This window comes from Lagopus muta, chromosome 1, assembly GCF_023343835.1.
Source record: "Lagopus muta isolate bLagMut1 chromosome 1, bLagMut1 primary, whole genome shotgun sequence".
NCBI classification, from domain to species: domain Eukaryota; kingdom Metazoa; phylum Chordata; class Aves; order Galliformes; family Phasianidae; genus Lagopus; species Lagopus muta.
Window position 1 is genome coordinate 7,920,288 of NC_064433.1, and position 15,732 is coordinate 7,936,019.

Genomic DNA, 15,732 nt, shown 5'->3' on the forward strand with positions numbered 1-15,732 from the left:
TATTAATACTTTCCTCAGTGATGCACATCTTTTATAAGTGGGTTCTGAAAATGTATATGTTTAATTTAGACTCCCTTAAAGAGTTTGAAAAATAAATACAAATTTTCCTCTTGAGCCCAAAATTAAAAATAATATGCTTATTTATTTTTGCAACTGGATACTTAAGTTCTCAGTTTCTCTCCCTCCTTTTTTAATTTTTTAATTTTGGGGGGGGGGGGGGGGGGGGGGGGGGGAGGAGGGGACTGGGAAGAGTGCAGCAAAGCAAAGTAGAAAAGACAAGTGCTTCCTGCCTCAGATTCTTGGATTTTGCTGAGCAGTAGGTTCAACACTTTGAGACCCCAAAAAAACCCATTCAGCTACAAAATGCCATGAAAACTACTCTTCTTGTCCCAGAGAGAGTTCACTTTGTCTTGGGTCAGAAGGAAGAGTCACTACACCCCAATGCAAGGGAAATGAAAGAGTGTAAATTCACATTGGAGGAGGAATATGTGGAGATTAGGATCACCAGTAGCCTAATAGCATTTAGAAAGGATTTTTGCATTTCTGACAAGGACCAAGAGCACCCATTCTTGCCAGTAGCTATGCTTACTAGCTAGCTCTTTTGTACCATGGCATAACAGAGGTGTATCTTAGTTAAGAGTGGAAGAAAATTGTCCCAGATTCAAGAAACTGCTGACTACTACTGAAAATAAACCTTGTTTCTCCCTGGCATATCTGCCTCAGCTGCTCTCACTGCTTCATATCCTCAGCAGAGGGAACAGCATTTTTACACAACACTGTTTATCTGAATGTCAAAAATACTTTCCTCCTCCTTTTCTTCTGTTTCCAGTTATGTCTGAAAAAAAAAAAAAAAGCATTTTCCATCCTTAAAGATGAATGTTGTTGAAAGAATCTTGACAGCTTCAAGGAAAAAGAGGAAAAAAGAGGAAAAAATGCCAACGCCTAACGACACTGTGGAAAATGTGCTGGGGTATGAGAAAGAAACTGTAGCTCAAGCTCGGCCTTTTGTATGTGCACATATGACTGTAGGCAAATGACTTGATTCTCTCCAGTTCATATCTTTATTGGATGCACAGTCCCTAATTTTATTACTGCTGCTGTATTGTTACAGTTTAGGTAAAACTATCATTATAAGGTTTAATAGCATTTAATACAAAATCAATGTTATATACAAGTTAAATTTAATTCAGGAAAACACATGGAAAGAGAAAATATCTATGAATTTTCAGCTTATCTGGACAAAGACTTTTATTAGCTGTTTCCTTGGTAACATTTGGCGAGAAACCTTTAAAGATAATTCTGCATTTGGGAGTAGAAGATGCTGAAATAAGACAAAGGCTATTGAGAAGTCTTAATACAAAGGCACAATGCATCCCAAGAAAGCATTCATGATGTAGCTTTTCTATCTAAATCTCCTAGGAAAGAATTTTCTACAAAGAAAGGCCCAGCATGGGAGCAAAGATGGTGAGATGAATTAAAACACAGATAACAACATAAAAGCAGGAAGGACCTGTTTTATTTTTCTGGTTTATTGCTATTATTATTATTTACTGTTTAATATTTTCTCTTTCGTGACATACTGAACTGACCTCAATAGTACTTCTCCAAATGGGAGGAGCTGGGGTAAGAGGAAATTCTGTCTTCATTCAAAAGAGCATTTCCCAATTAGATTAGATGTGCTATGAGAGATGATAAAGGGTAATTTGTAGGAGATGCTGTAATTAAAATGCTTGTATAGAAGGCAGAAGTAGTCAATAAATATTTCTGTTCTATAAGTGGAAACGTGCAAGAATAATGTACTTGTACAACATAAAGATGATGAAGTACTTTCAGTTCACATAACATCATCATCTAAGGAAAAATATTAAGGAATTTTAATGACTGAGATGACTTACATATCACAGTCCAAATTGTTGATAAACGTTTTGACAAATCCTGAGGAAAGCCCAGAATAAACCCAGAAGAGTGACAATAATCTGTGAATATTTGAAAAGGATATTTGGTTTAAAATATTGATATTTTTCTTGGCTAAGGGGAAAGCAGTGGGATTTTGAAGATCAAGAGCTTGGAATATAATTAATGGGAATATATTTTATATTTTTTTAGTTGAGGAAATTAAAATTTTGTTGTCAAAATTACCTGAATTATTCAAGTCATTATTAATTGTTACATTACTTAAACTTTTGTAAGGATTTAGAACCATGTGGCATTCTAATTAAAAATATATCATTGTGCCTTACCAAGGAGCTGATGAATGGTAAGGATGACAAATATTAAGGTGTTATTCATGGGAAATTGTCCTTATAGATTTTTTTAGTAGAAATTTTTAGAGATTGAAAACATACTTGATATATTCTACATTTTTATTGGTGACATGGGAGTAAATATATCATAATTATCAATAAAATCTGTGGTTAACACAAAGACTTGAGGAGCAGCAGAAATGATGAAGTGGTCGAATACAATGAGGAGGACTGTCTTGTGAACTGGCTTATTTAATTGAGATGCCTTTTCTATCCTGATAATTGGAAAGTGTTGTCCATGTAAGTATGAAGAACAGAGATCCCTAGAGCAGTAAAAGGACTACAGAAAATAATATTTTAAAAAAATTTTAGGGAGTAAGCAGGGCAAGAAATAGTGGATGTTTCGATGGCTTTCCATATCAAAAAAGACTCATGTCTTGTAGCAGAAGTTTACATTAAAAACATCTCCATCTATAGGATAAATAAAAATATATACATCCTTCTATACAACTAATGAGAAGGATACTACCATACTACATCTGCATCTAGAATCTACAGTTTAAAAAGAATACTGCAAAATCTAAAAAGAAATGTATTGTAGCTAAGATCTGGAGAATACGCATTGCCATGAATCATACTGGTTTTGTTGTTGTTTTCAGTCTAGCAGAGAAGAGCCCACTGGAAAGGCTAGACACTAAATGTCTTTCTAATCGGAAGGAAACAGTTTTAATATAGTGATTAAGTTGGATGCACTTAAGGATTAAAAAAAAAAGCTATAATGGATTATCCTCTCCTGATAACTTTTTATCCAAGGTCTTCGGTGAGAATGTGTTTGTCACAGATAAATCCATGAAGGAATACATAACAACATCATAGCCATCATATGAAGAAGTTTTGACCAGAGGCTGAACAGGGGCCACCTATGAAAAGAAACAGTTATGAGAAGGTGAAGCCTAGCATTCCCAACCAGAAGTCAAGATCTTTGGATCAGATTTCATCTCAATTTGATTAGCTTTAGGCTTGCATTTTGGCCAGATTTAAGTCTGAATAGCAGGGTAATAATTGTCAATGGCCTATCATCAGCATTAATGCGTGACTGTCATATAAATAAGTATTAAATTATAGATATAAGTTACACTTGCAGAAAATGTATGTTACAGGTTCCTTTCTTTCTACCCATTCTGTCAGGATGAGAACTGTTAGTAGCAAAGCTTTATAGCTATACTAACTGATTATTTTCACTGTAGAGGTAGCGTGTTAAACCTGGCTATACCAGCCATCACAATTGCTATCACAACAACTTCTATGTTGGTAACTAGACAATTTTCTTTACAGCACTCCTGAGTATATATTTTATGTACTACTGCTAAAAAGATCAAATTAATTCTTTCTTTAGTAACCTCTTCCAGAGATCATGCATCAAATTACACATAGTATTTCATAAATAATTGTCTTACAAGGAAAATTTAGCTTGGTGTAAAAATAGAATGTCAATCCAATTTTTCTTTTGCAAAAATGTCCTTATGCCAAATCAAAATGAATCTTTCACCATATGGCCATAAATAAAAGCAGAAAATAAGTGATCTAATAGTATTATGTTAACAAACTATTCTAATTGATTTATTTTTCCTAGCAACTATATTGCTAGAAATTATCCATGCTTACACTGCCACCAGCTCGGTCTAACATCTATTTTAAACAGCGGGCAATGAACATGAAGAATTTGTCATACTGCCATAGCTGATGCATTAAGACTTTATTAAGACTTCATATTTCTAATACTGCCTCAAAATGCATACATTAAAAAAAAATGTTAAAATGAATGTTAATATCTATCCAAGCCACTCTCCATCATATTTGAAAAGTTGTGACTGTCAGCTGAGGTGCCAGGTAAGTGGAAAAAGGGTCATGTCACTTCCATTTATAAGGAAGGGAGTAAGGAGGACCTGGGGAGGTACAGGCCAGTGAGTCTCACCTGTGTGCCTGGAAAGATCATGGAACAGATCCTCCTGGACAACATGCTTGATCACATGAGGAATGAGCGTGTGATTTGAGACAGCCAGCATGGCTTCACCAGGTCATGCCTAACCTATCTGGTGGCCTTCTATGATGGTGTGACAGCACTGGTGGACAACGGGAAGATGAGTGATGTCATTTGCCTGGACTTGAGCAAGGCCATTGACATGGTCCCCTACCACATCCTTATCTCCAAATTGGAGGATTGTGGATTTGATGAGTGGACAACCCAATGCATAAGAAATTGGTTGAAAGGCCACAGACAGACAGTGGTCATCAATAGCTCTATGTCCAGGTGGAGGCTGGTAATGAGTGGCGTCCCCCAGGGGTCTGTCTGGGGACAGGTGCTCTTTAACATCTTTATCAATAACATTGATGATGGAATTGAGTGCATCTTCAGCAAGTTTGCTGATGACACCAACCTGAGTGGTGTGGTTGTTGACACGGTGGAAGGAAGGGATGCCATTCAGAGGGACCTCAACAGACCTGAAAGGTGGGCCCAGGTGAATCTAATGAGGTTAAACACAGCAAAGTGCAAGGTTTTGCACTTGGGCCAGAGGAATCCAAAGCATATATACAGATTGGTATGAACAGTCCTTGAGAGTAGCCCTGCATAGAAGGATCTGGGGATCCTCATGGATGTACAGCAAAACACAACAGCACTATCGTCATGCAGCTTGGAAAACAAATGGTATCCTGGGATCCACCAGAAGAGGGGAAATGGTTTTAAGTTGAAGAAGGGAAGATTTAGGTTGGATGTCAGGGGGAAGTTCTTTACTATGAGAGTGGTGAAGTGCTGGAACAGGCTGCCCAGAGAAGTTGTGGATGCCCCGTCCATCCCTGGAGGTGTTCAAGACCAGACTGGATGGGGCCCTGGACAGCCTGGTCTAGTATTAAATGTGGAGGTTGTTGTCCCTGCCTGTGTCAGGGTGGTAGAGATTCATGATGCTTGCCCTTCCAATCTGGGTCATTCCATGGTTCTGTGATTCTGTAATGTTTGAAACTGGTTACTAATTCATAAGACTGAAGTAATAAAGAGCAAAAATAAACCATTTGTTTTTTTATGTTATTATAATTTTTTAACTCTTTGGCTTTCCCTGAATTTAGAAGCATATATAGAGAAATCTGATATTTCATGTTTTCCTAATATTTTTATTTCAAATCTGGTTGGAATTTTTGTTTGTTTGCTTGTTTTTTACTGGCATTCTTCACCACAAGAGATAAAATGGAGGGAATAATGAGAAAAATGTAAACAAAAGGGGGAAAAAAGGAGAAAGAGACAAATGAAGTAACTAAGCAGGAGGCTTTGCTTTCAAATCACTAATAATATATTTGTGGGGTCACTGGCCACTAGAATTTGTACTACAGACTGTCCTTTAAAGTGTTTCATGTGAGCATCCATTGTTTATAAAAGCACCAAGACTTCTCTTTAGAATGAAAAATGAAAAATTTACAAGTTCCATCAGAGCAAACACTGAGTGCAGTTTTTTTGTTATACCAGAAGTTTGTTTCTGGCACTTGTGGCGGAGAGAGAGTGACATGTCACGATTTCATTGCTCCATCCAAGTATTCCTTTCTGCTGTTAGCATACAACATTCTGATCTTGGTCTACAGAACATTGTCACCCACGGGGTTTGACGAGTAATTAGTCAACAATGTAAACAGTTAGGCATCGCCCCAACTTCATCATAAAGCATCTCAGCAAATGAGTTGTGAATGTGAATGATGAGAAAAATGACCTCTTGCTGAGTACAGCCATCATCCAGTGCCTGTAAAAGTTAGTCTCCATGGACTTTCATCAAACAATTTTACTATGGCTGAATTATACTGAACCTATTTCCTATTGTGAATTTTGCTCACTAGAAAGAAAATTATTGATGGTCTTTTGTGGGAAATGTTAAGGCATGTATTCCCATAGATTTTATTGATCATTAGAATCACAGAATAGTTTGAGTTGGAAAGATCACTTAGTGCAACATCTGTCACAGACAGAGACACATTACACTAAACTGCCCTCCATCTAGCCTAGCCTTAAATGATTCCAGGGATGGAGAATCTACAAGTTCTCTGGACTATCTGCTCCAGTGCCTCTCTGCCTTCATACTAAAGAATTTATTTCTTTACATAAGATAAACCTAGCTTAACTCAATTTAAAATCATCAGCCCTTTTCTTATCACTAGATGCCCTGTTGCATTGCCTCCTGCGGTACTGACCTAAAACCAGGCCAGGACCAAATGACTGCACGCACACACCAATATGATGAACAGCAAAATGGCGTTTATTACACGTGAACTCTAGCTTATATAACCTATGTGCTTCGTGTACGCCCCTAAGGCACGTGCCACACATCAATCATAGAGCAGGGAGAGGGCCTATCGCGTCACATCCCGTGGGGGGGTCTCTCAGTCTCGCAGTTGCTGACAACATCTCCCCCTCTCCAAGCTCAAGAAAGTCTACTACAACTCGAGAGGACCCTAACCGCGTACACCCCGAAATCCCCGCATTGCGCCTATACATGCCACTGTCCTCTCGGTTAAGCCTTGCCCCGTTACATCCCGATTCGCAGAATAATCCTATCCTAATAACCCTATAACCTATTAACCTAATGACAACCTATTAACTTAATAATCTTAAACGTGAGTTCTACATAAAACTATATATTGCATTCTTAGATGATGCTGATTTGTTCATCTTAGCATTTGCCATACGAGTCATTTGTCTCAGCATACACTATACTTATATATGTGTAATATACCTATATACCTAATATAACTATATACTTATATACCTATATGCCTATATGTATAATATGACTATAAGCACTAAGCATATTAATGTTAGACCTAATGCAACTATAACTGAATATAGAATAGAGTTAAACAGAGTTAAACATTCCCGTTGCATTGATGAACCATCCCAGAAGCACTTCCCATCAGTGGTGTTCTCCGTCCTTCTTTGCTCTCTCTAAGATGCGATGTCTCTCTCTCTTGTGTCGTGGTGAACAGCAATGAAGACTTTCTGTCCACTGCCTCTGATGTGTTTTAGCAGTTGGTACCTCGTTAGCACGAACACCTTTCTTTTGTGGGTAAGCTGTTCAGGAGCGACTCCTTCTCTTGTTCTTTCGCCGATCTCGTCTGTTGTCTGGGCCTTCCCAGGAGTCAATGCTGTAAAGGGAAGACTTATGTTCCAGTTAGTTCCTTGCTGATGTCTGGCCTAATTTTTCGCGACGGTATCCATACTATTTTTCCCGTTTCACAATGTTTTACTGCTGCATAGCCTCTTCCCCATACCAGAATCATCCAGCCCGCCTCCCATTCTCCACTGTCTGCTTTTATTTTTACTGGAGGCCCTTCGCTCAAGACTTTGGGCTGCCAATGTTTCTGTACAGGGCTTCTACTGCAATCTCCACGTTCAAAGTGATTCAGTGAGTAAATGGCTTTAGATAGAATCTCTGCTTGCCTTTTAACAGGAATTGCACTCTGATATCCTTCTCCCTCACCTAGGACACGTAACTTTTCCTTGAGGAGGCGATTGGCACGTTCTACAATTGCTTGTCCCTGAGAGTTGCCAGGGATTCCTGTGGAATGAGATATCCCCCAAGCTGTTAGCCATTCCTGGGTCGATTTTGAGATGAAGCAAGACCCATTATCTGTTTTTATCTGGCTGGGCAACCCCATAGCAGCTATTGCAGTGGCCCAATGACTCTGTGCTGCGGTCGAATTGCACCTTGTATGTTGAGTGACTGATATCATAGAAGAAGCTGTATCTACAGTAACGGCGAGCCATGGACGAGGGGCCATACGGGGTTCCCATGTGAAGTCCGTCTGCCAGATTTGCAATGGCTTTAAGCCACGGGGGTTAACACCTGCACCAATAGTTGGGGCAGAATTGCAATATGGACATGCCTGAACTACATTACGAGCTGTTGGCAAGGGAATAGAACAGGTTCGTGCCAAAGCCTTGGCACCTATATGAAGAGATGCATGAAGATCATGCGCAGTTCTGACAGTGAAGCATGACGTACCTGCAATCTTGTCAGCAACTGCATTACCCATTGTAAAAAACCCTGGAACCTCTGAATGACTGCGGACATGTAGTATAGCCACGGGAGCTGAGCGAGAGGCCAACGCTTCTTCTAACAATCCGGCTGCTGTAGTACTCGGATGTCCTTCTTGACCCATGCGTGCAAGCAGCTTAGCTGCAAAAGCAGAGTCAGTAACTACATTGCATGGAATTTCTTGCCATAGACGAAGTGCTATTGTTACAGCCATAACTTCCAATATTTGTACGCTAACTGTCCGGTCACAAAAAATAGCTGAGCTCCACTTATTGTCTGAGTTTTGCCACACTACAGCTCCTTGTCCAGTAGATGAGGAGGCATCTGTGAACAAGGTAGGCCCTTCCAGAGGGGAAGTTTGAACGCGGCATCGGAGGGAAACATGGAGGGGTTTTGCTAGCTCAAAGATAGGCAGAGAGTCAGTATATTCAATTGCACCTCCATATCCCTGTAAAGCTGTAAGAAGGATATCTGGAAGTGGTTGTGTATCACGAAATGAGCTCTGTAGATATATTGCATCAGGTTCTTTTGCAAAGGCTCGCAATGACAGCAATCGAGATTTCTTAAGCAGCATTGCTAGAATCTCAAGCCAGGAAGTATAGGCTCGTGTGGGCTGTACGGAAAACAGCCACCATAGAGGTCGGGGCTTAGCATCAAGGGAATGACCTATCACTGCCGTTGCACCCGCCTCACAACTCGTTACTGCTACCTCGAGAGCCCGATCAGGGTCCCATCTCGTTAGGAATGCTCTCATACAATTCTGTAGGATTTCATGCCATGCGGCAGTCATCTCTGGAGTAAGTTTCCTAGGCTCCCTTGGGTTTGATCCCTTAAGCTGATCATGAAAGGGTTTCATAAGCCGAGGTGGGATTCCCAAAGCCCCTCGAACCCACTGGATTGCCCCTACTAACTTCTGCACATCCCACAGGGTGGTAATATGGGGACGAATATCAAGGCTGATCGGTCGTACCATCTCCGGGCCAAACTTATACCCGAGATATTCAATTCCTGGTCCCCTCTGAGTTTTTTGCTCGGAGATAACAAAACCGGCCGCAGTCAAGGCTTCTGTTACTCGATCTTCTAACATATACAAGCCTAAATAACAAGGGGCTGCAATAACTGATGTGATGTTATCAATGCTAAACAATTAAAGTCTACGATACTGGTAAAGTTATAGACAGAGAGATTAGAGATTACTGATTAGAGTGATTGCTGATAGCTCTAGTGGCACTATCTATGAATATGAAGTTACAAAGGATCCTTATACAAACATAACCTTTCCCAATGTATACCAACATTGTCTCAGGTACCTGTTGGAATGTACCTCAAAAATGACAAACATTTTATTCAATATCAAGGCAGATGTCTCAAGCCTTGAGAGCATTGCTCTCACAAGCAAATCCCTGTTGCTTGTTCTCCAGGCCTCAATCTGGCCACCTGTCCCTGAAGGGAACCCATTCTGATGCCCACAATGTATACTGGATTGGTTTAAAAACCATGCGCATCAGATCTGTTACATCACAAGGAAAGAGAAGACCTGATGCTGTCAGGACTTCTAATGCATTTAAAGCAAGGAGTGATTTCAATCCCTGTTTCTCTACACAATCTATCAGGTGTGTGATGTCTTTCCGATTGAGGGGTACCCCTTCTGGGATTCTGTTACCGTTCCCTACTACCAGGAAGATCTCCAGTACTTTTCCTTCCTCTATCAGGCTAGATCTAAACTTCCCACAATCTGTTAGTGCATCTCTCTTAACTCCTAAATGCAAATTCACCTCTCTCCTTTCACTATCCTTTTCAGTCACAGCTGGAAGCTGCGGGCTCCGCACCCCTCCCCTCAGACCCATCTCCCTTTGATCATGCACTGACTGTTGTAGAGGCTTCTGATTGGTTGCATACGCACTCAATCTTGTGAAAGGATGTGTGGGTCGAATCAGTGGGTCTGAATGCTGTGGCAGGGAGTGGGTCCGGAGACTCTCGTCATTTTGTCTTTCTCCTACGGGTGCAACCTGAGCAGACAGCGCTGCCCACACGCCACCTACTCCTTCAGGCGCGATCAGGGTGGACAGTGCTGGCCGGACGTTATCATCCGAGCGCCTGTAAGTTACATCGCTTCCCTTTCTCTCTGCTGTTTTTTCTTCTACCGCCTCTCTAACTTTTGACCAATCCGTACCCGAGCCTTGCCCGCAGACCCCACCCCCCTGGGTGTTACTGCATTCCACCTCCTCAGAGGAGACAGCAAGTGTCCCATCCCAGCTCACTTCTTTCCCTGCCCCCGCAGGTGGTATTGGATTACACAGAGAAGGATACAGCGGTTGTCTTGGATACGGCTGGGGAGTTTCAACGACCTTGGATTCCTGCACTTGGCCGGTGTTGCATGATAAAAGTGCAGACAGTTTAGCGCAGTCTTCTTCTACTTGTTTATGCGAAGCTGAAGCCGAGGGGGGAGCGAAGGGGGGTGCTGAAGGTGCGGACGAGATGTTAGTCGCCGTAGCTGAGGGCATATCTGCGGCGTTCTCTTCCTCAGGGGACCTGCAAGAAAGTACGCTTCCCGCGCCACTTCTCTCGGTGTTAGTAAATTCCAAACCCATCATAACGCGTGCAGTCTCAGGAATTCTATCTTCTTCTCTAGCGGCTTTAAGAGCCCCAAGAATTAACCCCCAGATTTTTAGCTCCGCTGCTTTTTGCTCCTCTATCGCACGCTGCGCAAGCGTGGATGTAAACTGATCCCATTTATCAGGATCTAAAATGTCCTGAGAGGAGGGAAGATTCCACTCCTTTTCCAGGCGAATAAGTACAACTGAAATGTCCTTCTTAGAAGGGGCATTCCTGCTGTGATAGTCCTTACAGAACTGAAGGACCAACTTAGTAACTTGATCCATCACCAGCGCGGCACTGATTTCCCGAATTCGAGAGCGACCTGCCACCAACCACAGGCTATCCCCACCCTCGAACTTCCACAGCAGCCAGCTGCTGCAGGCACGCCCTTAGGCGAAATACCGCAACACCACGGTCTTCCACGGCCAACCCGTAATTACCTCATTACGGCATTGGAAATTCCGCAGGCACGCAGGAGACTTTAACGCAAGTTGGCTTCTCATGCAAGGGGGATCCTCACAAGTGGGTTCCGCACTGGTTCCTCACACGGGGCACCAATGTTGCATTGCCTCCTGCGGTACTGACCTAAAACCAGGCCAGGACCAAATGACTGCACGCACACACCAATATGATGAACAGCAAAATGGCGTTTATTACACGTGAACTCTAGCTTATATAACCTATGTGCTTCGTGTACGCCCCTAAGGCACGTGCCACACATCAATCATAGAGCAGGGAGAGGGCCTATTGCGTCACATCCCGTGGGGGGGTCTCTCAGTCTCGCAGTTGCTGACAACAATGCCCTTGTAAAATGTCCATCTCCAGCTTTCTTGTAGGGTCTCTTTAGGTAAAGGAAGATGTTATAAGATCTCCTTGGAACATACTCTCCTCCAGGCAGAACAAAATCAAGGTTGTTGGGGGATTAATGGCTAGCCAATGACTAGCTGTGAATTTTTAACATGTAGTTTGCAAGAATAGCTCAAGTTAGGGGGCCTCTAGAGGTCTGTGGTCTAGCATCCTGTACAAAGCCAGGCTAATTGAAAAATTAGACAAGGCTGTTTGGAGACTTATCCTTACTGTGCCCCAAAATCCCTGAGGAATATCATTCTTGTTAGGTTGATTAGGAGGGTCACAAGGATGATCAGAGGGCTAGAGCACCTCTCCTAAGAAAATTGGGATTGTTCATCTTGAAGAAGAAGAAGGCTCCTGGAAGACCTGAAGCAACAGTCCTGTACCTGAGGAGAACCTACAAGAAAAGAACAGAAGTTTTTACAAGGGCATGCAGTGATAGGAAAAGGGTTGATGGTTTTAAGTTGAAAGATGATATATTTAGAATATATATGAAGAAGAAATTCTTCATTATAAGAGTAGTGTGGAATGGAACATGTTGACTCAGAGAATTTGTGGATGCCTCGTCACTGGAAATGTTCAAAGTCAGGCTGGATAGGGCTTTGAGCTGGAGCCGGAGATGTTCCTATCCACGGTTTGGAACTAGATGCTTTTTACAGTCTCTTCCAATCCAAACCATTCTGTGATTCTATGATTAACTATACTTGGATTTGCTGACCATCATCCTTTGACCCCAGCAGACCACTTAGCTTTCTCTACATCTTCTGCTCCTACCATAGCCTTTAATTCCTACATTTGCTTACTAGGAGATTACCGGATACTGTTTGAAGCTCTGCTTAATTTGAGATGAACAATACCAATTCATAATTCCTTATGTACAGCCTGACTTTTTGTTATGTAAGGCACTCAGATTGATCAAACTGACTAGTCCTTGTGAATCCACAGTAGCTATTGCCAATCACATTATTGTCTTTCATGTGCTTTTTGCAAATAATTTCTCTTTCAATGCAATGATATTGTGCCCTTTTGACTCTCTTCCTTCCCTCTTCCAAGTTTTTACATAGTCCAAAATTTTACAAAATTATCATAAAAATAATAATGTCATTATTATTCCTTCATACAATGCAAATAATTTTCCAAGTCTTTGCTCATTACATATGAGTGTTTTGAAACATTTATTTAGGACAGAACATAATAATATATTAATCAGAAAGACCTATTAATCACTGAAACTTACAAATTTGGAATTGAAATTGATTAAGCAATACATAAATATTTGATAATTGGAAATATAGCTTTAAATGTATTCAAAGTGTATTTAAATTCTCAGATAAATTTTGTGTATTAATTAAGCTCAAAAAATTAAGTTGTGCTCTCTCATTCCAATTTTACATAGACTTGGTAAGATATCAAGTGCAATTAAGATTTTTAATCCACTTTTTCCAGACTGGGACATTAAAAGCTTACCAACCTGATACATGTTCACTGTTCAGAAAGCAAGCTGATTTCCAGACATTCAGAGGTTCACTTTCAATGTTATTGTCTTTAATTTCCCTGTGTCTCAGACAGTTAATTCTCCTTGATTTAGTAGGAAGCAGACTGAAACTAACAGTGGTTTTCATATAGCTTATACAACAGCCAGCAGACAGAAGTAATATCTTTACACCATGAAAAACTCAGGCCTGACATTAAATGTGTAATTTAGCAGTGAAAAGCTCCATATTTCATTAGTAATCTCCAGCAACATTCAGTTCCCCATGCTATTACCAAAATGCTAGAAATGACAAGGATGATGAGTAGTGCAGGAAAGAAGAACACTATAAAAGGCAGTATTTAGAAAGTGAGAAGTGGAAGTGCTTATGGCTCAGTATGTGTATAAAAACTCTTGAAGATGAGGAGAATAGAAAGAAGCATTATTTTTTTTGTTTTTAAATTCATTGGTGTGTTGCATATTTTAATTGAAACTTGTGGAGCAGAAAGCTGATCTTGCAGTAATGTTTGTGGATACAATTATGGAAATCCTTTGAGCATGATTAAATTGTACAGTGTATGGATATGGAAGTCATTTTGATACTTATGGCTGAAGTAGAGTCAGTGGCAATGCATGAGGTGGCACTATCCTGATTAATGTACTTAGGAAGGATGGAATTTTTTAAAGTTCACAGATTACTAGGAGGATTTTTCAGTGATAAATACTAACCATGATAAAGAATTATTCGTGGTCATCATACAAATGAAAACACAGATGTTTTTAGGCTCATCTTCAAAGTTCACTGAAAAGCAACAATCAGTATAAATTGCATGATGCAGAAGAAGGACTGACATGACTTTATGTTAATTATAATTTAAAGACCAATTAATTTTTAGTCAATTGGTCATAGTTAGTTTTAGGCCTTTTAAGTTCATTTTGTGTACTTAGGCTTTGGATTCTGATACAGTTATTTGTTTCAGATATTCAAGTTTATTGACCATTACAAAAACATAGGTTATGCTCTTATTTATCTTAAAGAAGTTGTATTTCCCTGGGTGGGTAAAGAGTTTTTTAATCTGCTATCTGTCCTGAATGTTTGGACAAGTGTTCAAAGGCCAAGGAATTGTTAACAAACAAATTTTGAGAACAGAAGAATATTTTCACACAGAAAAATAATTTTTTAGTAATATTAATGATTTTTAATAGTGTTTCCTATGGGGAAAAAAAAAATCTGTTCTATGCAAAATGTTAAAATTTAAATGCTTAAAAGATTTTGGTTTTAAGAAAAATCATAGAACTCCATTGTAATGTTGGTTTTATGTAAATAGTTGAGCTCCTACAATTCAGAGACAGTCTTCACACTAAATTCTGGTTTTCCATGATTCAAATATGTTATACCTGCTTCCTCATTAGTAAGGACATGAATTTGAAGCCTATTTTCAGTTTGACCTTCTCCGTGACTCAGGACTGGATTTCAGTCAGAAGCTGCTATAATACCCTGACAATCTCTAGTTCATTGAGAACTTTATTTCTCATTTCAAGAGAAAGAATCACATTATAAAGAATTTGAATGTAAGAGAATTTTTTGTACTTATTAGTAAACTTTTCAGATACTTAAGTATCATTCTGCTAAATATTACATCTCATTTCAGTTTGAAATTTTTAGCTTATTGTTGCACGGTCTCGTTATTATAGATGAAAGAGCCCTGTGATATCTGACACTACTCCCTGAATAGGTGGAATGTTCCCCATGTTGTCCATATTAATCTGATTCATTGCTGCCACTGAATTATCTTTCATCAGTTTCTCTAAGTGCCAATTTTCAAAATATATGCTATTTGCAGTATGCTGACTGTTTTTGTAGCTGAGATGCCATGAAGTAGCTGGAGAAGACTTGAATTAAGATCTTCAGCTGGATGAATTATTACTGATAGAAAAACGTATGTATGTCTTCAAAATGTCTAATATTTTTTTAATATAATTTTAAGGCAATGTTTACCACAAACCGTTTGCTCTAATAAATGACTGATCTACCCAGAAACTGTTTCCTCTACGTGTGTTCCAAAACAGAATCTGTAACACTTGAGGAAGGCACATTGGCTCAAAAAAGCCTGGCCTACTTTCCAGCTATGTCCCCATGACTCCTGCTAGCTTACATGCTCTGGTCATGTAAAAATAGCCCAAGTCAGGGGGAATTATTTGCAATACTTCCCAGTGCCTGGAAAGTGTTAACTACATGAGAATACACCATGCAATATAGTAGAGAGCTCTCCTTCCTTCCCCCCTTCCCTCCTTCCCTCCCTCCTTCCTTTCTTTTTTTCTTCCTTTCTTTCTTTCTTTCTTTCTCTCTGTCTCTCTCTTTCTTTCTCTCTCTCTCTTTTTTTTTTTTTTTTTTTCTAAAACATGTTTTAGGAAAAAAACATGTTTTATTGAGTTGGCTTATTGAGGAGGAAAATTTCTTAAAATCTGTCAAACAGAAGTAAAGTACAACACAGTC